The 20,693-nt window shown below is 42.5% G+C and overlaps 1 long non-coding RNA gene across 2 annotated transcripts in view; it reads left to right on the top strand.

The window, feature by feature from the left end:
* The first annotated feature begins 12,192 nt into the window (after window positions 1-12,192).
* Window positions 12,193-20,693, top strand: part of LOC147347689 (uncharacterized) — a 28,981-nt gene continuing 20,480 nt past the window's right edge. Inside the window, exon 1 of one of the 2 annotated variants that reach the window (XR_015152483.1) lies at window positions 12,193-12,501. This is a non-coding gene — a long non-coding RNA (uncharacterized LOC147347689). The remainder of the gene's footprint in view (window positions 12,502-20,693) is intronic. The other variant, XR_015152482.1, reaches the window with a different exon arrangement.

The following is a 20,693-nucleotide window of genomic DNA, read 5'->3' as shown; positions in this document are numbered from 1 at the left end:
GAGAGCTAGTCTAGACTGAGAAGATCCTGGTTGTGGGTCTGAGCTATGCACAGGCTTTGAGGGGGCTTTGCTGATAGCATAGCCTGGCCCAGACTTTCTTTTCAAGCATCTCTACAATCCCCAAAGTCCAGCATAACCAATGAATACAGTTACTGCATCCTCTAGACACACCCCCATCTACCCAGTCTATGTAGTTTACACATATGCTCTTTGTTAGGAAGAGCTTGTTAGTAGAGCTTTACTTTAGAAACCAGAAATGCCCTGGGATCTGAAGAACCTGACAGACGCCTGATCACAAACATCCCAAGGACTCCGGAATCATCCGATTTCAAGCTATTTCAGCCAGAACGGGGCTGCCAGGCTGATGTCAAAACTGCTAATGGCTTAAGTCTACAGAGGATCAAAGAGTAATGATGGCATAGGCAAATACTTAAATAAGAGGCTTTCCATAAATCTACTTTAACAACGGTGTCCATCAGCCTAGGCTAAGTCATGCCATGGTAACCCCACAACCTTTGAATCTCAGTGGCTTATGTAAACGAGGCTTTATGCCCAACTCAGGTGACTTGTCCCCCAAAGCTTGGTTGTGGCTCTGCTCCTGTCATTTTCAAGTCCCAGGCCAATGAAACAGCCTCCACCTGGGACAATGTCAGTTTTGTGGCAGAAGGAAAGAAAAAGATGGCAGACCACACAATGGCTCAAGATTTTGCTCAGAAATTATGCATATCATTTCTCAATTTCCACTGGACCAAGAAGCATCTCAATTCATGCACCTTCTGCATTTTGGATTATTAAAGCCAGGAACAATTCCCAGAATGCTGAGAACCAGATAGGAATGTATTTACACCTGGTGACAAATTGCTTCCCAAGAGAAATGGATAGGAAAAATTACTGCCATCAAAATAAAAGTGTGGCCATTCTAGTGCATCTTTTGTGTTGTCATTTTCTATCAAAGATGCAAAATGTTTTTTAAAGAAATATATATTTGGGGGTTCATCATGGGTCCTGGCTCACGACTCCTATAACTCTTGTAATTAACTAGGTGATTAGAGCATAGGCGCATCTTTCATTATAATATTTGGTTTTAATCCTTCATTCCTGAAATAGCTCCAGAGCACTAAATGGGAAATGAGGTGATTTTTGGAAAGATAACCACAGGATGAGGGCTGGTTGCAAGGGAAACCGACCATGTGATTACAAGGCTGGAAATTAAAAGCTCACCTACACTCTCTACCTCTATCTCAGAGGCAGGGAGGTTGAATCAAACACCAATGGTCAGTGATTGAATCAACCATCTATATACAAAGAGTTCAGTTCAGTTCAGTTGCTCAGTCATGTCCGACTCTTTGCAACCCCATGGACTGCAGCATGCCCAGGCCTCTCTGTCCATCACCAACTCCCAGAGTTTACTCAAACTCCTGTCCATTGAGTCGGTGATGCCATCCAACCATCTCATCTTCTGTCATCCCCTTCTCCTCCCACCTTCAATCTTTCCCAGCATCAGAGTCTTTTCAAATGAGTCATATACAAGGAAGCCTCCATTTAAAAAAAAAAAAATGATGGTGGTTGGGAATCTTCTAGGCTTGTGAGCATGTGGAGGTGCTGGGAGGGTTGCTCGCTGTGGAGAACACGGAAGGTCCATGCCACTTCCCACACGCCTTGCCCTTGTGTCTCTTTCATCTGGCTGTTTCAGAGTTGTATCCTTTTACGATCAACCAGTGATCTAGTAAATAAGCTTTTTTCGTGAGTTCTGCGAGCTGCTCTAGCAAATTACTGAACAGAGGAGAGGATCGTGGGAATGTATAGGATGACCTGGACTTGCTATTGATGTCTGAAGTGGGAAGGGAGAACAGTCTTGAGGGACGGAGCCCTTAACCTGTGGGATCTGATGCTATGTCCAGGCGGATGCTGTCAGAAATGAATTAAATTGGGCTTCCTTGGTGGCTCAGACAGTAAAGAATCTGCCGGCAATGCAGGAGACCCAGGTTCAATCCCTGGGTTGGGAAGATCCCCTGGAGAAGGGAATGGCAACCCAGTATTCTTGCCTGGAGAATTCCATGGACAGAAGAGCCTGGTGGGCTACAGACTATGGGGTCACAAAGAGACAGGCATGACTGAGTGACTAACACTTCTGTAGGGCACCAGTTGGAATCTCCTGAAAACTGGAGAACTGCTTAGTACGGGAGAAAACCCTACCTGTTTGGAGTACAGACGTATTCAGTAAGTAGATGGACAACAAAGTAGGTTTTTTCCTTTAGAGAAGGGCTCTAAACCATCTACCACAATAATATTTATATCTCACAATGGTTCACGGTAGCAAATATTTATTCAACATTGACTACCTCCCAAGCACAGGTTCATTATTTATTCTCACAGTACCCTCTGAGACACACACTATTATTATCCTTCATTGTATGATAGGTTAACAAATAAAAGAGAAAATTTAGGTAAGCTGTTCAAGGAAGGGAAGTGGCAGCCTTGGGATTTCCATGCACATACAAATTGAAACATGCATGTGAGTGATTTTCATAAGAAGGATAATAGAGTTCCCCTGACTCACCTATATTTTTCTGGCACCAAAAAAAAATGAAATAGGCAATATAAATAAGAGTCTGTTACTATTATGATTTACAGTTTAATGCAGTATGTAGCTCCAATAAAAGGGTCATAAAACACTGTGGGAGACAGATGAGAAAAATGGGTGATGACGGGGCATTATTAGCAACATCATTAGTAATGATGTTCAGTCTGGATGATGCTTCTGTCAGTGAACAAGGACTGATACTTTTTTTTTTTAAGCAACAGTTTTCTTTTAGTCAAATTAGTATCAAGACAGACTCAAGGCATTGAGAATTCCACGGGAAATTAGTAAACTTTGGAGTTAGTTAAAGGCAGCTGTAATCCATTGGTTTGATTGTCTGCCTCTTAGACTGTGAACTCCTTAAAGAATTAGAATCTACAAAGTGACAGGCACTTTGAAGGACCCCAGCAAAGACAGGTATTTTTATCCTTACTGTTGTTGAGTATGGTAGAAACTTGCCCTGCTCGTCTGAATGTGGCCAGTCCATAATGAATGGAGTAGTAGGGTCTCTGTCTTTTGCAAAATAGCAAAGTTGTTATTTGCAAGTCTTTTGCAAAATGGAAGTAAACGCACAGGTTATTGTGATGTTTTCAAATTCTTTTCCCTTCAGAGTCTGTGATACCTTCTTTTGAACATTCTCAGCATTGTCAGATCTTCACTGGTTACCTGGTCCTGGGATTTTCCAGTGGGAAGGAATCTTAGAGATCATTTAATCCAGTCACTGCCTCAGAAAAAGTGGCCCCTGAGACATTGGGTGGTGAGACTGAAGTTAAACAGCCAGTCAGAACAAGGCCAGCAAGATGGGTGTGAATTTTTTCCAGTTCTGTAGAGAAATAATTGACCTACATCACTGTAAGTTTAAGACGCACAGCATGATGGTTTGATTTACAAATATTGTGAAATGATTACCAAAATAGGTTCAGCAAACATCCATCTTCTCCTGTGTATCATCTGGCAGTGTTCACTATAGTATATCATTTTGCATTCCTGGTACTGATTTAGCTTATAAGTGAAAATCTGGACGTTCCAACCACCTTCCTCCATTTCCGCCCCCCTCCACCTCACCCCCTGCCTCTGGTAACCACAAGTCTGATCTCTTTTACTATGAGTTTGTTGTTGTTTTGTTTTTTGGTTTAGGTTTTTAAATGCCACATATAAGTGGGATCATATAGTATTTGTTTTTCTCTGAGTTATTTCACGTAGCATAGTGCTTTCAAGGTCCATGCATGTTATCACAAATGGAAGGATTTCCTCATTTTTATGACTAAATAATATTCCATCATACACACACACACACACACACATACACATACAATTTCTCCATTCATCCCTTGATGAATGGAGATAACTTAGGTGCGGTTTCCATGGCTTGCTTGGCTAGTATAAATAATGCTGCTATGAACATAGGGGTGCAGGTATCTTTTTGAGTGCGTGTTTTAGTTTCCTTTGGTTATATTCCCAGCTGGATCACACAGTAGCCCAATTTTCCATTTTTTGAGGATTCTCCATACTGTTTCCCATGATGGTTGCATCAATTTACAATCCTAACAACAGTGCACAAGGGTTCTCTTTTTTTCCACATCCACACTAGAATTTGTTATCTCTTGCCTGGTTTCGGTGATAGCCATTCCAACAGATGTGAAGTGATATCCATTGTGGTTTAAATTTGCATTTCTTTAATGACTAGTGACATTGAGCAGCTTTTCATGTACCTGTTGGCCTTTCTTATATCTTCTTTGGAGAAATATTTCTTTAGGTTCTTGGCCCATTTTTAAATTGTGTTATTTGGCTTTTTGCTATTGAGTTATATGAGTTCTTTATGTTTTAGATATTTAACCTCTTACCAAATATGATTTGCAAATTTTTTCCTGCATTCCATGGACTGTTTCTCACTTTTCTCATAAACAGCCTAAAGTTATTTGTAGTTATGTCTGGAGATAAAATGGGTGAATCCTCTAGGTAATATTGGTTGGTTCAAAACCAAGATATAAGTGAAAATAAACTGTGAAAAGTGAAAATAGTCTGTCTTGCTCTCATAAGAGTTATGGCAATTCCAGAAGAGGAGTCCCCAAAGTGCTAAGATGTCATCAGTGGAACTTGTGAACTGGCTTTGAAGAGGGCTGTCCACACCAGCCCCCCCACAATGCCTAACATCTTTCAGGATGTTAACCCTTGGCCAGGTCACAGGTTTTTCATCTAAAACTCCTTTTCTGTGAAGTTGCAGGCCTGGAGAGCCTCAGCATCTTACTTTACCTTCTAACTTGATGTTTTGTAGACTTGCATCAACCCAAGTTCCTCCTCTGAGCTACAAGACTAAGAAAATGATTCCAGTGACACTTCAACCATTTCTCCCAAGGTTAACACCTAAAAGGCAATGGCACCCCACTCCAGTACTCTTGCCTGGAAAATCCCATGGATGGAGGAGCCTGGTGGGCTGCAGTCCATGGGGTCGCTAGGAGTCAGTCACGATTGAGCGACTTCACTTTCCTTTTTCACTTTCATGCATTGGAGAAGGAAATGGCAACCCACTCCAGTGTTCTTGCCTGGAGAATCCCAGGGATGGGGGAGCCTGGTGGGCTGCCATCTATGGGGTTGCACAGTCGGACACAACTGAAGCGACTTAGCAGCAGCAGCAGCAGCAGCCCCATTCTAGATGCCTGGGAGAAAAGTTAACTCAGTACCCACAATGGATACTTTGGAGCATTGGAGCTTAATTCTCTTGCATAACCCAGTGAAGAAAGGTTCCTGTTGGCTTTCCCTGTAATTACTAATCTGTCAGATTCTGAGATCTGATACAACTAAAGATACAAATTTACCTTGCTCCTGCCCCCAGCTCCCACACACCCCTGCCTACTTGGGATGTTCAGTAAAGACCATGCTCTTGGTAATGAACAAGCACTGACACATTTGTTTAAAAAGAACAGCTTTCTTTTAGTCATGTTACTAACAAGACAGATAACTAGTTGTTAGCTATGTAACTGTGGATAATTTAGTTACATTCTCTGAACCATTGTTACTTCAGTTGATTAAGATAGATATAATATGCCCTTTGTAGCAGTCTGAGTATTAAATGTTATAATCCATTTAAAGCACTTAGCATTGTGCCTGCTGCTGCTGCTGCTAAGTCACTTCAGTCGTGTCCGACTCTGTGTGACCCCATGGACGGCAGCCCACCAGGCTCCCCTGTCCCTGGGATTCTCCAGGCAAGAACACTGGAGTGGGTTGCCATTTGCTTCTCCAATGCATGAAGGTGAAAAGTGAAACACATAGTAAATATTAAAACATAAAGTATGGATAGTGATTTAAAATAATAAAAAAAGATTTACTATAGTAGTAATTACTTAAAATATGTATTATAAATTCAATAAATAATGTACTTTGAAACGAGTAGAATACGAAAAACAGATCAGAACAGAAATGCAATAAAGAGTAAAATACAAACTAAAATATAATATGTATAATAAGGGGTTTTATAGATCAATAAAGTAATTGTTACTAGAACTTTGACAATTTGATACTTGAGTAAATTACTAAAAGTTTTTCATATTAAAAGAAAAAAAGACAGGGATTTCCCTGGTGGTCCACTGGCTAAGACTTCACCTTTCAACGCAGGGGGTTCAGGTTTGATCCCTGGTCAGGGAGCTATGATCCCACATGCCTCAGGGCCAAAAAAAACAAAACATAAAACAGAAGCAGTACTGTAACAAACTCAATAAAGACTTTTTAAAAATGGTCCACATCGGAAAAAAATCTTAAAACAAATAAAAATAAAAAAACTTTAAGACAGACTAGTGAAAATTTCATGGGAAAGTCACATACTTACCATGTTTGGAGTCAATGAAAGGCAGCTCTAAATGAGACGGTTGGATGGCATCACCGACTCAATGGACATAGGTTTGAGCAAATTCTGGGAGATGGTGAAGGACAGGGAAGCCTGGCATGCTGTAGTCCACGGGGTCGCAAAAAGTCAGACACGACTTAGCAACTGAACACCAAAATGAAATAATATTTCCCTCCCCATGGGAGTGAAAAATCCCTTTTTCCTTCACAAAGATTCAGGATGTGTGCCGGTTCCTTGAAGTAGGATTCCTAACCTCCGAGGGCCTCCTTAAACACTTCTACACATCTTTGCTGGTAGGGACTGTGGTTGTCTCCAGAAGGTGTTTAAGATGGAAGGAAAAGAATAACCTGTAAGATCTTTGAGGAGTTCAGGTTTCCATATGAAGCATTTGCTCAGGGATGGTTAATTTCCCTTCTCACTTGCTCTGCTTTCCAGGTAGCGCTGCTGGTACAGATTTGTAATTTCAGAAAGCATTTCCTAAAGACTTTGACAAAATTCTGAGACAAATGAAAGAAATACAGCTCTAAAAATGACTGTTCCCTTTTGAATTAAAAAACCCCGCATTTTTGAGGAGGGAGTAATGCACTGTGGTGGCCTCGGACAGATGTGTTTCCAAAAATAGATTGTAAGGCAACACTTGTGAGGCTGTTGAGACCCTGGCTGTTTATCTGAATGCTTTCTCCACAGAGCTCCTCGAAGTTCAAGCATCTATTGACCTTGAAAAGGCTCTAGCTGCATTTGTATGTATCGACTCCATAGTCTATGAACTCATTGTCACAAAAGGTCAAATATCTTCATATATTTGACAAAGGGAGAAAGGAGTGACAATAAATTTCCCTATAAAAGTCTTTCATACAAAACTTAACCAAATCCAGAGTATGGAGCATTTGGTCCCAGTTCAAACAAATTGGCTATGAACAGGTATTCTGGAGCCAATCAGACAAATCTCAATATGGATTGGATATTACAAGATAATTAAGTAAAATGTTTTTAAAATTGTTACTTTTGTGAAGTAATAATAATATTTTGATTATGTAAATTATGTCATTTTTTAAAAAGATATATACTGAAATAGTTAAAGGCAAATAAGTCTGGGATTTGCTTTAAATTCTTTATCAAATATGTATCACAGATGATGCAAATGTGACTTAATGCCAGTTAATATAGGTGACTTTATGCTGAGGTTTATTATAATATTCTCTTGATTTATAATGTTTAAGAAGATTTCATAATAAAGTGTTCTTAAAATAAAAATACAAATTAAAAATTTCTAAAGAAAGACTCTAATACTAGAAACAGATTATTACTCACAAAACAAGTAGATGCATTTTGCAAATAGAGATAATGATGAACCAAAAATAGGTCATTTGCAAACCTAGTGCAAAGCAAATTAGGTTTTTCCATGAACTTCATCAATAACTCATGATCAGACACAATGACAATATTGAACACAGGAGCATGACCGTGATAAAGAAATCGGAAGGTTAAAGTAATAGAAAATGTCTCACAATCTCCCTGACCATCTGTCTTAAATACCTGCCTTTCTCCAGGCACCTTCTGTCCTTTTACCCTGGGCTGTTTTCTTATTCCTGGGCACCTGAGAACCCTGACCTGGGCGCTCTGCTTTAGAGGACTGCCCTGCTCCAGCCAGACCCCTTCTCATGGGGCAAGAAGTCTGCAGGGCCAAGGGTATATGTTCATCAGAGCCTTTTTTTTGCTAAGTCACTTCAGTCGTGTCCAACTCTGTGCGACCCCATAGATGGCAGGCCACCAGGCTCCCCCGTCCCTGGGATTCTCCAGGCAAGAACACTGGAGTGGCTTGCCATTTCCTTCTCCAATGCATGAAAGTGAAAAGTGAAAGTGAAGCTGCTCAGTCGTGTCTGACTTTTCGTGACCCCATGGACTGCAGCCTACCGGGCTCCTCCGTCCATGGGATTTTCCAGGCAAGAGTACTGGAGTAGGGTGCCATTGCCTTCTCCATCATCAGAGCCTATACCTGTGCATTAGGGCTCAATTTAGGTTCTTACCAGTCTTTTGCTATTGTGAATGTTCTCAAACATACAAAGTTATCTAGGAAAAATTCATAGAAGTGGGATTGCTGGTTCAAATTGTACATTTAAAATTTTAAGAGGTGTTGCTCATTGCCATCTAGAGAACTGATACCAAATTACAGTCCCTTCAACAGTGCAGAATGCCTGTTTTCCTCTACCTTTGCTACCAAAGCATGCATGATATGGCCTTGAAAATGCACCACTCAGACTTTGTGCTGCAGAAAATGTAATCTCCGAAGGGTCAGAATCCACCAGTGCCCACGCACGGAGGCCAGGCTTCCTAGAGGCTCCTCCCAGTCAGGGGCTCAGTGCAGCCAGGACCCTAAGGAAGGCTCAGTCTCGAAAGATGTGGGATTGTTCTGCAGGTGACTTCAGCTCAAGGACTCTCCATCCTCTGGCCAAACTCTCTTAGAAGTGCTAAAGCCTGAGACTCCCCCATTCCATCTTCCTTCCTCTTTCCGTCTTGCCTTCCCAAGGGTCAGGTTAGCCTCATAGGCTAAAAGGCTCTTTTCTACCTTCACTGCTGCTGCTGCTGCTGCTAAGTCGCTTCAGTCGTCTCCGACTCTGTGCGACCCCATAGACGGCAGCCCACCAGGCTCCACCGTCCCTTGGATTCTCCAGGCAAGAACACTGGAGTTCCTCTAATCCAGCTCTTGCATATCTAATCCCATCTTGATCCCTGCTTCTCAGGACACCAGAGTTACAACAGCATGTTGGTCATCTCTGCCAGTATGATAGGTAAAAATCTAGCATCTCAAAAAATTCTGCTTTTCCACTTTTTAGCATAATTTTAACTTGTATTTTTCTTATGAGTGAAGCTGCATGTTTATATTGAAGAACCATTTATATATATATATTTTTCATAAGATAGCTCTTCATCTCCTTTGCCCATCTTTTTTATTGGGTTGATGGTCTTTCTTACTGACTTATGAGATCTCTATATTTTAGGGAATTTGGGCCTTTGAAATACAAACTGCAAAAAATATTTTTATAGCTTATATCTTCTGTTTTTAAGGATTTTTCCCCATATAAAAACTACTTGTTATCAAATTAATATTTCTATTTTTTTCATGGCATCTGGGTCTTGTTTCACATTTTGAAACAAGAGAGAGAGGATTTTAAAATTCTACCATCCGTACTTTTATTTTATTTTTAATATTTAAATCTTTAATCCTTCTTTAATTTATTCTGGTATAACATATTAGTTAAGTATCCAAAAATTTTTTTCAGATTGGCTACCAATTGTTTCAACACAGTACAATCATATTACCTTTTGCCTATTAATTAGAAATGCCAACTTTATCATATTTTCATTTACATTTTCATTTGCACGTGGGTCTTTTTCCATATGTTTCATTTGATTCGACTGATCTGTCTCAGAGTGATGCTTTGGCCTGTATGTTACTGGTCTGGTATTATTCAAAATAAACAGGCAGATAGCCAAGATTCTGGTAGAAATTTATTCCAACTCCATCCAGAGCAATATATCCAACAGGTCAGTTGTTCTTCAGGGAAAATATACTAAAATCTTCCATTTGCTTAAATCCAATCTTCTTCATCTTTTGAGACTGAAGTTCAAACCACAACAATCAGTAGTCACTGAATGGGGACTTTTCTACAGCAAAATAGCTGGCTAGTGTCCGTTCGTTTGTTTTTGTGGATTAATTTTGCAGGTTAGTGGCTATACTCAAAGTTAAGAAACTGATCCTGCCGTTTCTCTGTTCACCTTCTTGGAAAGGAAAAGGAAAGTTAGCCACACAGTTGTGTCTGACTGTTTGCAATCCCATGGACTGTAGCCTGGCAGGTCCTCTGTCCATGGAATTCTCCAGGTAAGAGTACTAGAGTGGGTTGCCATTCCCTTCTCCAGGGGATCTTCCTGACCCAGCAATCAAACCCGGGTCTCCTGCATTGCAAGCAGATTCTTTACCAACTGAGCTACTAGGGAAGCCCCAGTAGCTTCTTACTTTCTCCTTCACCTTCTTCCTTCTTCCTTTCACTTTCTTACTTTCTCCCAAAGCTTGGTTCTTGGTTTTCCTGTTTTGTTTTCCATCAGTTGCCTATATTAACTTAATCTAGGGACTTTCCTGGTGGTCCAGTGGCTAAGACTCTGTGCTCCCAACACAGGGGACTCAGACTGCAAGGAGGTTAAACCAGTCAATCCTAAAGGAAATCGACCATGAATATTCATGGGAAGGACTGATGCTGAAGCTGAAGCTCCAGTAATTTGGCCACCTGATGTGAAGAGCCAACTCATTAGAAAAGACCCTGATGCTGGGAAAGATTGAGGGTGAGATAAGGCAGCAGTAGAGGATGAGATGATTATATTGCATCACTGAGTCATGAATCTGAGCAAATTCCAGGAGATAGTAAATGACAGGGAAGCCTGGTGTGCTGCAGTTCATGGGATCTCAAAGAGTCAGACAGAACTTAGCAATTGAACAACAGGGAACTAGATCCCAGATGCCACAACTAAAGATCCCATGTGCCACAGCTAAGATCTGGCACAGCCAAATACATAAATTAATTTTTTTTAAAGGGAAAAAAATGATCTATATCCTAACCCAAACCACTCTTTTTGCCAATACTAGTGGGATTTTGGTTTGTAGGCAACTTGAAGACAGCCCTGAGACTATGCTTTACAGACCTTCAATTCTGGAGAGTGTAACTGACCAAGGACCCCAGTCCTGTGCTCTGAAACCCATTAAAGTGTGTAGGGTTAAGGCGATCCCCTCCACGGGCTGCTGGGGATTACGGGAAGCAAAGATGCTAAGGTGGGCCATTCAGCAAGACAGGGGATGCCTCTCCAGCTGACAACTGTGGTTTGGGGGCTACACAATGGTTTGCTGAGCCTTCTTTGACTGCATGGCAGTTGAGGACACTTCTACCCAATCTTCCTTCCTTTTCACCTTCACTTAGAACCAGATTGGCATGATGGTCTGATAGTCCTCCTAGCCTCAGATGGCTTTCTCTTCATTTTCTCTCACACAGGGGGTTTTCCTGCTAAATTTATCTCACTTTAATCACAATTTGACATCTGACTCTTAGACTGACTGACTGACTGATTGCTCAGTCATGTCTGATTCTTTGCGACCCCGTGGACTGTAGCCCACCAGGCTCCTCTGTCCATGGGATTCTCCAGGTAAGAATACTGGAGTGGGTTGCCATTTCCTTCTCCAGGGGATTTTCCCAACCCAGGGATCAAACTCGGGTCTCCTGCATTGCAGGCAGACGCTTTATCCTCTGAGCCACCAGAGAAGCCCCTTGGAGGACCTGCGCTAACACGAGCTTCTTGTTCTTGTAGCCATTAAATGCATGTATTGGTACTTTCCCTCCATACCCATCATAACTCGAGTTGTGTATTGGATCCTTGGCTCGTCTCTGGTCATGCAATAGGACTCACTCCTTTTCTCAGCTGAGCACAGCATCTTGCCTCTGAACTATAGAGATACAGTCAGAGAACGTTCAATCTGTAGGGCCGTGAGTCAGGGCCTTCAGATTTCAGTGGTCACACAGCAAGGATGAATGGAGTATTCATCTTAAAAACAACTGGTGCCTGACTAATAATACAAAGAAGCTATTTCAACCTGGGCTTCATGGGGGCTGGACCTGGAAAACAGAGCTGTTCCTCAGGGCTGAGATCACCCTGTTGTCTGTAGGTGAAGCAGCATTAATGCATCATCCTGATCCACCCCATGATGAACAGACACACCCTTGAATTTAGTTCAACATCCACCCATCCTGCCTTTTTGAAGAAAGTTCAGTGTTTCCAGAGCTTATGATGTGATTGCAAACAACCTTTCTATTTTTCCAGCCTCAAGGATTCGGATATTCTGGGGAAACCAAGTGTGATCTGAAGGTTGAAGCTCAACTGTTCATTATTTCTCCAAGTTCTGGGATAATGTTATTAGTTTTTAAGCATGAGGTGCTTCCCAGGAGAGCTGCTGAGTCCCAACCCGACCAAACCCTTTCACGTCGTGGCCTGTACGATGCACCATCATTGTGGAATGTCTCTGAGATGACTTCTGCAGGTGAGTCTGCCCTCTGTCTCTGGGGCTAGATCAGTCATGTCTGTTTCATTGCTGATGAAGTACTGGTATGACAGAGGATTTTTTAAATGGTTTACTTAACTTCTCTGATTAACATTTTACTATCTGGATCCTAGTGGGTCCGTGATAGACATTTAATTTATCACCATTAAAAATTCCCGCTTTTTTTACTGTGCAAAGAAGAATGTGTTTGAGCAACATAGGAGGTGGGGTTCATCTAAGAAAGAATTTAGGAAGGAGAAAATTAAACAATCTCTGATTTGGGGGAAAGCCTGAATTTTTACTAGGTTACCTTATTCATTTTTACTGAGCTTGCCTCAGAGGTTCCTATCTGTTTACAGACCAGCCTGGTTTGGTATTCTAGCTGAAAATGATGTGCAAATCAACCCCATTTTCTTGTTTCCTGGCCCTTCACACTCCAATGTCAATGGGATGCATTCCTCCCAAATTAAATTCTCTAGCAGGTTACTCTTGATATGAGACCTGTTGAGAGCCAGAAGCTCTCATGCCTGGGACTGGCACCGCTCACTGGCATGAAGAGCCATTGCCACCTATAGATGAACTTGAGTATTAATGAAGAGACCCCCCCCCCACTTCCTCAAACTGTCCTAGAATTTTAACAATCCACCATTCCATCAATTTTAAAACGTTACAAAGAAGAAATTCTAATAAAAAAGAAAAAATCTCCACCCGTTCTCACACCACTTTAACTATACATCTACTTTCTAATTATGAAACTCATTCCAACCTGTATTGATATATGCATGTTGCTTTCACATAGTTAGATCATAGCTTCTTTCACTGGTTTCAATGTTAGGACAGCTATCACATTTATCCTTTTCAGTAGCTATATATCTCAGCATTCATATGTAATTTACATCATCATTCCGAACTGTTAAACACCTAGGGTTTGAGGGGGTCTTTGATTTTTAAACTATCCTATAAATGCCACTATAACATCATGACCTGTCACTTTTTCAAAATGTATTTTCCTTGTGATCAAGTCCCAGGAATAGTACTAGTGAGTCAAAGAATATGAATATCTTAGTGACTCTTGAAAGGTAGCCAAGCAGTCCTCCAAAAAATACAATAGGTTTACCAGTCTACTGGTGTAAATAGCATATGACACATATTTTAAAAGATAAATCAGTATGTGTTGCTATCAGATATAAAGACGAATATTATCAAGTGCCAACGAGCAGTTCAGATTAGCAAGACTGAAGAAGGAGCTACACAAAGAACAGGAAAAGGCTTCGAGGGGCTGCCCTGCGTTGACTGAGGAGGCTCTGAGGGTAAGAATGTCACGTGTGAAGCTCCCTGGCAGTTTCTTTTTGAAAAAGTTCGGAGTTCCATTGGAATTAGGAGAAGACGATGGTAGCAGTAGCAAAGAGACTCCTACCAGGGGAATTAGAGCAGTGAAATGTAACAGGGATGGATTTTAGATCCAGATAGACATGGGTTGAAATCCCAGATCCATTTTTTGAATTGTATGGCGTTGGGCAAGATACAAATCTTTTCTCAGGCTCACAGAGAGCCTTTGTAAGGATGACAGACGGTGCATGTGAAGAGAAACATATGATAACTGTCACCATCATCATCAAGAGCAGTCCAACCTTATTAGTGGCAGACGATGGAGCAACCCAGAGATTGTCACCACTTTCGGCTATAAGGTCGTAAAGCACACAAAAGGCTACGTGTGTTTGTACACATCCTGCAGGTCTAATGCTCTGAGGAAAAGTTTGGGAAATGGTAACCTAGTCCATCTTCTTTATTCTACACACCAGTCACAGAAGGCCAGATATGGAATTTTAAACTAGGCCCAAATAGAGTGAGGGGCTTCCCCAGTGGCTTAGTGGTAAAGAAGTGTTGCTCAGTCGTGTCCGACTCTCTGGGAACTAATGGCCTGTAGCCTGCCAGGCTCCTCTGTCCATGGGATTCTTCAGGCAAGAAGACTGGAGTGGGTTGCCATTCCCTTCTCCAGGGGATCTTCCCAACCCAGGGATAGAACCTGAGTCTCCTGCATTGCAGGTGGATTCTTTATCATCTGAGTCACCAGTGGTAAAGAATCTGCCTGCAATGCAGGAGACTCAGGAGATGAATGTTCAGTCCCTGGGTCAGGAAGATTCCCTGGAGGAGGGCATGGCAAGCCACTCCAGTATTCTGGTCCAGAGAAACCCATGGACAGAGGAGCCCCAGCCTACAGGCCATGGGGTTGCAAAGAGTTGGACATGACTGAAGCAACTGAGCACATTCAACCACAATGAAAGTCAGAAGTATCCAAATTGCAAGGACCAGAACCGCATGGAAAATAAGACCGAAGACTGTGATAAATGTTTTGAGGGGCAAACTGTCCCCTGGTTTGGATGGAAGCAGAGATGTCTAGGTAGCCTCTTGTTTTCCCTGCCAGCAGGATCTGAGCTGTGCCTTGGCTAAGGAAGAGCAGTTTCCACTTGGATACCCTCTGGTCCTTGATTATACTTCCCCGATTGACAAGTAGTGGAATGCTTTGTCTTACTGAACCCAAATCAGACATCGATTCACAGAGTGTTAGTTTTTCACATCTGTAAACCTGAGATATTGTTGTTGCTTAGTGCTCCGTTGTGTCTGACTCTTGGCGATTCCATGAACTGTAGCCTACCAGGCTCCTCTGTCCATGGGATTTCCCAGGCAAGAATACTGGAGTGGGTTCAGGTCCTTCTCCAAGTATCTTCCCTACCCAGGGCTCGAAACTGCATCTCCTGAGTTGCAAGTGGATTCCTTACCACTGAGCCACCAGGGAAGCCCCAAACCGAGATAAGATATACCTAACTTCCCACCAGAGGATTTACCATGAAACATTTGCGCCTTAAGGCTTATTAGATGGGTCTTTCACTCAGATGGGCCTCTTTTGCAAATTTTGTTAATTTCTATATTCATTCAAATAAATAGTGGGCATAGTAAATTTATATTTTCTTTCTTTCTTGGCCACACTAGTTGGGATAGTTTGTCCAGCTTTTGGAATCTTAGTTTCCCGGATCAGGCATTGAACCCAGGCCACAGCCGTGAAAGCACCCAGTCCTAACCCCTGGGCCACCAGAGAATTCCCCAGTACTGTCTTTCTTAAAGAGCTGCTCCTCCCACTTCTGACCCCAGGCAACCTGGATTCCACACTCATGAGACATGTTAAACGATCCAACTGGAAGTTCCATGAGGGCTAGAATCCCCTGCACCTAGCATTCAGAGCCTATCAAGAAAGATTTGTTGAGGTTCACTGTTTAGAGATCATGTACATTATGCTCTTGGCAACTGGTCCTCATTACATGTTTTTTGTTTGTTTAATGAGTGTCAAACAGAGGCAGAAAGGAAAACTGTATCCAAAGGTATTTATATGCAGAACTATGCAAATGTCATTGGTTTTGAACCAACCCACAATATTTATGAAGAATATTCAACATCACAGGGAACAAATCACAGGCTTGGAAATGTACACTGATCCTTTTGCTCCAGAACCAATTGGCTCTTTCCATCGCTGACTGTCACATAGCCTATCCCTTCTCCTTTGGAAGGTAGCTGCTGCAGTCTGCCCTTATTTGCAAGAGCATGACAGTGGGGAGTTTGATGCCACGTTAATCATATTCTAAGCCCATCCAATGCAGGTGAAATCATTAGAACAGTGAACACTCTGTCTGATGTTCCTTAAGAGATGGGGGATTTTCTCACTCGGTGGAGATTGACATTCTTTTTAGTAATGATGGTGAGTCTGGGGGCCTCCAGTGAAGACCATCAGGAGACAGTTGGAAGAACAGGAATAGTGGCATGTGTGTATTGTGTGTGTGTGTGTCTGTGTGTGTGTGTGTCTGTGTGTCTGTGTGTCTGTGTGTGTGTGTGTGTGTGTACCCTCTTTGTTAGAACTGCCTCTGTAAATGGAAACCCAGCTGAACCCTCTGGGAATAGCAATTCAGGGCAGCAGTCAGTGCCCAAGCTATTAATATAGCGAGCACTAAAGCAGTGCAGGCGTGAGAGGCTGTGCTCTTTCCTCCTCCGCACCTCCATTCCCTCCAGAATCCTTCCTAGAAGGCACTCACCCTGCTCATTATTATCCTAAAGAATGGCTGGAATGTGAGGGGGGCTGGAACGAACCCCTGCTGCTTATGAGTTCTTAAGGAAATGAAGGCAGAGGGACAGCCCAGCTTATAAACACTGGGGACAAGATGTCAGTGCCATCCGCTGCTGGACTGGAACACTGGGCCATTTATCACACAGAGCCCCATCTGTTCAAGGTAGAGGAATGCTATTTGCTTGGGCAGGAAAGGAAGAATTGATAGCAATATTCCCTAGCTTTTTCATTAGAGGGTTTGAAAAACAGCCTTTCAAGAGAAGGACACCTTTATGTTCCAATTGAGTTATGAATTTAAAAGCATCACTTGGCTGAGGTTCGTTACCTGATTTAGCCAACCCTAATATGCAACAGGACTCCAGACCTTTCCTTTGAGAATTCTACTCTGTGAATGAGTCCCCTGAATATTTGACAATTTTCTGCTGGCAAAAGAAAAGAGATTTGGCTTATTATTTTATGGTGGGCAGAATTCAAAGGGCAGAAGGAAGGAAAATAATAGTGGCTTTCAATAAAAGAAGAGAACATTTGCAGAAAACAGCATTTGCAGGAAACATGCACACAATCATCTCAGTCCTCAGCAAGGAGTATTTTTGATGATAATGATCCAAAACTGGGCTTCCCAGGTGGTGCTAGTGGTAAAGAACCCGCTTCCCAATGCAGAAGACATTGGGCTCCATCCCTCAATCCAGAAGATCCCCTGGAGGAGGGCGTGGCAACCCATTCCAGTATTCTTGCCTGGGGAACCCCATGGACAGAGGAGCCTGGTGGGCTACGGTCCATAGAATCATAAAGAGTCAGACACAATTGAAGCGACAGCATGTAAGCATCCAACATTAACTAAATCCTTCCTTTATCCCCAGTTTTCAGAAAACTTATAATTAAGTGCCTTGGTGTAGGCCTTATTATTATCATCACTCTCATCATCTTCATTGTTTTAGAAAGCAAGTTTCTTACCAGTATCTTTCCTTGAAGAAAGCCATCTTACTCTTCTATGTGGGGATGCCAATGGAGGTGTCCCCTCTTCCCTGACTCTAAGGGTATATGGACTCCAGCCAGCCACAGCGATCATCTCAGGGATGATTTGTGACTTGTGACCCCAGCTTTACTACTCAGAGTCGCTCCTGAAGACAGAAGCTTGTTTTCCTCTGGAGTTGTTGAACTAGAAAGATGTGAGCTTGGAGTGACTGTATAAGATATTTTCTGTTGTGTTTCTGACATCACAACCAAAATCTCTGACAAATACAGTCCATTTGATAGATTCAGAAACAATGTTCAGAGACACCAAAGGATTTTTATTAAGGTCTCGTAATGAAGCCAGTATTTAGGTTCTTATTGTTTGACCAAGATATTTCATAACTGAGCAAGCTAGCGCCCAGTGTCTGACTCTAATATAAGCAGATTTTCTTGGAAGCGTTGGGAACAGACCACAGGTCACCGGATTTTTAGTCCATGTTGACCTCAAGGGATAATTCTTGGATCTTTGCATGAATGGTCAAGGCCACGGATATTGTATGGCTCTGGTGTGAGGGAGTGGTGGAAATTTGATGTGACAGCCAGTAGAGCTGTTGAAAATAAGGGACAGTTCCTCTTGTTGGACTGATCCACTTGGATTGGCTTCCCCTAAATAGCTGACTGGCTCAGGGCTGTTTCCCACGTAGGGGACCCATGGATAATTGGAGGAAAATGTTTTAGATTGGCTTTGCTCAAGCTAAATTCAAGCAGCCCCCTTCTTTCCTTGATGCACATTCCTTAGGCTTATCTCTCCTTGTCTCTTCCTGCCACTAGAACACTAAGATGTGGAGAACTGATATTTAAAAAAAAAGAAGAAGTGATATTAAAGTGAGGGCTTGGAGCAGGAATGATAAATGGGTTTGAACTTGTTTATCACTGCAGTTTTTTGGTTTTTTTTGTAATTATATAGAAGGCTATTTTGAGGACCCTTAAGATTTAATCTTGCTCAGCAAGAGAAAGCAAGCAACATGATTAATTAGCAATATATTCCAAAATGGCTATTGTTTTACGTGGATTCCACAAAAACTGACTCTGAGGTTTAGAGACTTGATTGCAGGAAGTATCCCTAAGAACAACACTTGTAAGGAAACGAGGGAAGTAATAGGAGACATTGTAGTGGCAATGAAGGCCTTAGCCAATTTCATGGGGGAATCTGGAACTGGGTTGTCCCAAACCAGCCAAAGTGCCAGGCCTGAACAGTAACCCCTTTCCCCAACTCTCCCCAACACTGACCCTGGAAGGCTGTAACCTTGGAGAAGGATGCAACTGTAAGCCATCAGTGGCCAACATTCCTAGCACTTGGGGGAATGCATGTGTGGGTCCTGAAGGGAGGTCTGCGTAGCATATGATAGTATCCACTACAGCCGCAGATGTGGGAGTGGCCGTGTATGTGTGAGATATTGGTTGTTCTGACCTAGGGAAGAAGCACAAAGGACTTAAAATGTAAGCCTTAGCCCAAGGAGCAAGTTAAGGTGATGCAACCAATAAGACCCAGCCTAGCTCACTAGAGAACAATACTGAGGTTTGGGATCCAAAGTCATTTTCATCTAGTGTTCCTGAGCCTATGCACATATGTCTCTTGAAAAACTCATATGGGAGGACAGCTGTTTCATTAGCAACTGGAGAGGGTTTAGGAATCTGGGGCCCTGAGTTCTGGGGTCATTTGAAGCCTAGTTGTTCTCTACAATTCTATTTATTCTCAATCCCCTCAACATTCCTTATAGCCTCTCCCAAACTTTTAACTAAAGGAAACTCTGGCCATAGCCTGTCTACGGGGCCAGTGTTAGAATCAGAATGTTCTGTAGACTCGCAAGTCAAACAAAATAAAGAACACCGTGCTTGTAACATAATATTTTTAAAGGAATAAGGAAGCAGTTTCTAAAACAAGTGAAAATATACTCTTTCTTCAAATAGGAGTACATCTCTAGATTGTTTTTAACATTTAAGTAATTGTATTCAGTGCTGGCTACCAACAGCCTAATAACTATAAAGGTGCTTGCTTGTGCTCAGTTGCTCAGTCATGTTCAACTCTTTATGACCCCATGGACTACAGCCCACCAGGCTCCTCTGTCCATGGGATTTTCCGGGCAAGAAAATTACAGCCAATCCATTCTTAACATTTATGTTTCTATGAGTTAGGGATGTTAACAGGAGTAAGAGTAACTGGGATAAACCAAAATTATACACATCCCTGGGAGTCAGCTTTGACTCCTCTCTCTCCAACCCCTTCCCTCTCATTCCAAAGGAGGCTGGGTGGGAGAAAGTCCTGATTGGCACCATTTGCCTGTATGCATGGTATAAACACTCTCACCATCACGACTGATTCCAAGTAACAGAACAGAGTTGGGAAGTGATGTGACTTGGATACTTTGGATGTAAGAAAGGTCCAATAAAATTATCTTGAGAGAAAAAAGAAAAATTTTTTAAAAAGAGAAAAAAATTATCTTGAGAAAAGTGGGATTTATGATAACAATTCATAGGCACTGGCCCTCAACCTGGAAAGGAGCCAGGAATGGGGCCGCTCCAGGGACCTGAGCCTCCTTGTCGTCTCTCAGGGGACATGGGGTCCCCCTGTTTCTCTCTCTGTCACTTCTCTTCTCCCCTCTGGGAGTTTCTTCTGCTTCATCGTCATTTCTACTCCTTGAGTTTGGCTTGGCCTCATGGCCACAAAGCAAGTACCTTGGGCATCACTCTCTGCATCTTTTTGGCTTCTGTCCTTCCAGCTGCCAACTCCTCTTCTGGCTGCTTTTCCGTTCAAATCGGGGACAGAGAGTAGCTGCCTGGCCATGTTCAGGCTGCAAGTCATAGGCAGCTCGGGGATAGCCCACCCCCGTTTGGCTCAGGCACTTCTTCCTGGTCCAACCAGCCATGTTCAGGGGAGGCCAGTGGAAAATATGGCTGCCTGGTTCCATTTGGGGTGCCCCCACCTCCCCAAAAGTATGTGTGCATGCGTGCTAAGTCGCTTCAGTCATGTCCGACTCAGTGCAATCCCATGGACTTTAGCCCGCCAGGCTCCTCTGTCCATGGGGATTCTCCAGGCAAGAATACTGGAGTGGGTTGCCATGCC

This window comes from Bos grunniens, chromosome 23 (assembly GCF_055505025.1).
Source record: "Bos grunniens cultivar Pamir isolate PY7600 chromosome 23, Bosgru_T2T1.0, whole genome shotgun sequence".
In the NCBI taxonomy this organism is placed as follows: domain Eukaryota; kingdom Metazoa; phylum Chordata; class Mammalia; order Artiodactyla; family Bovidae; genus Bos; species Bos grunniens.
This window is presented reverse-complemented; position numbering and strand designations above follow the sequence as displayed.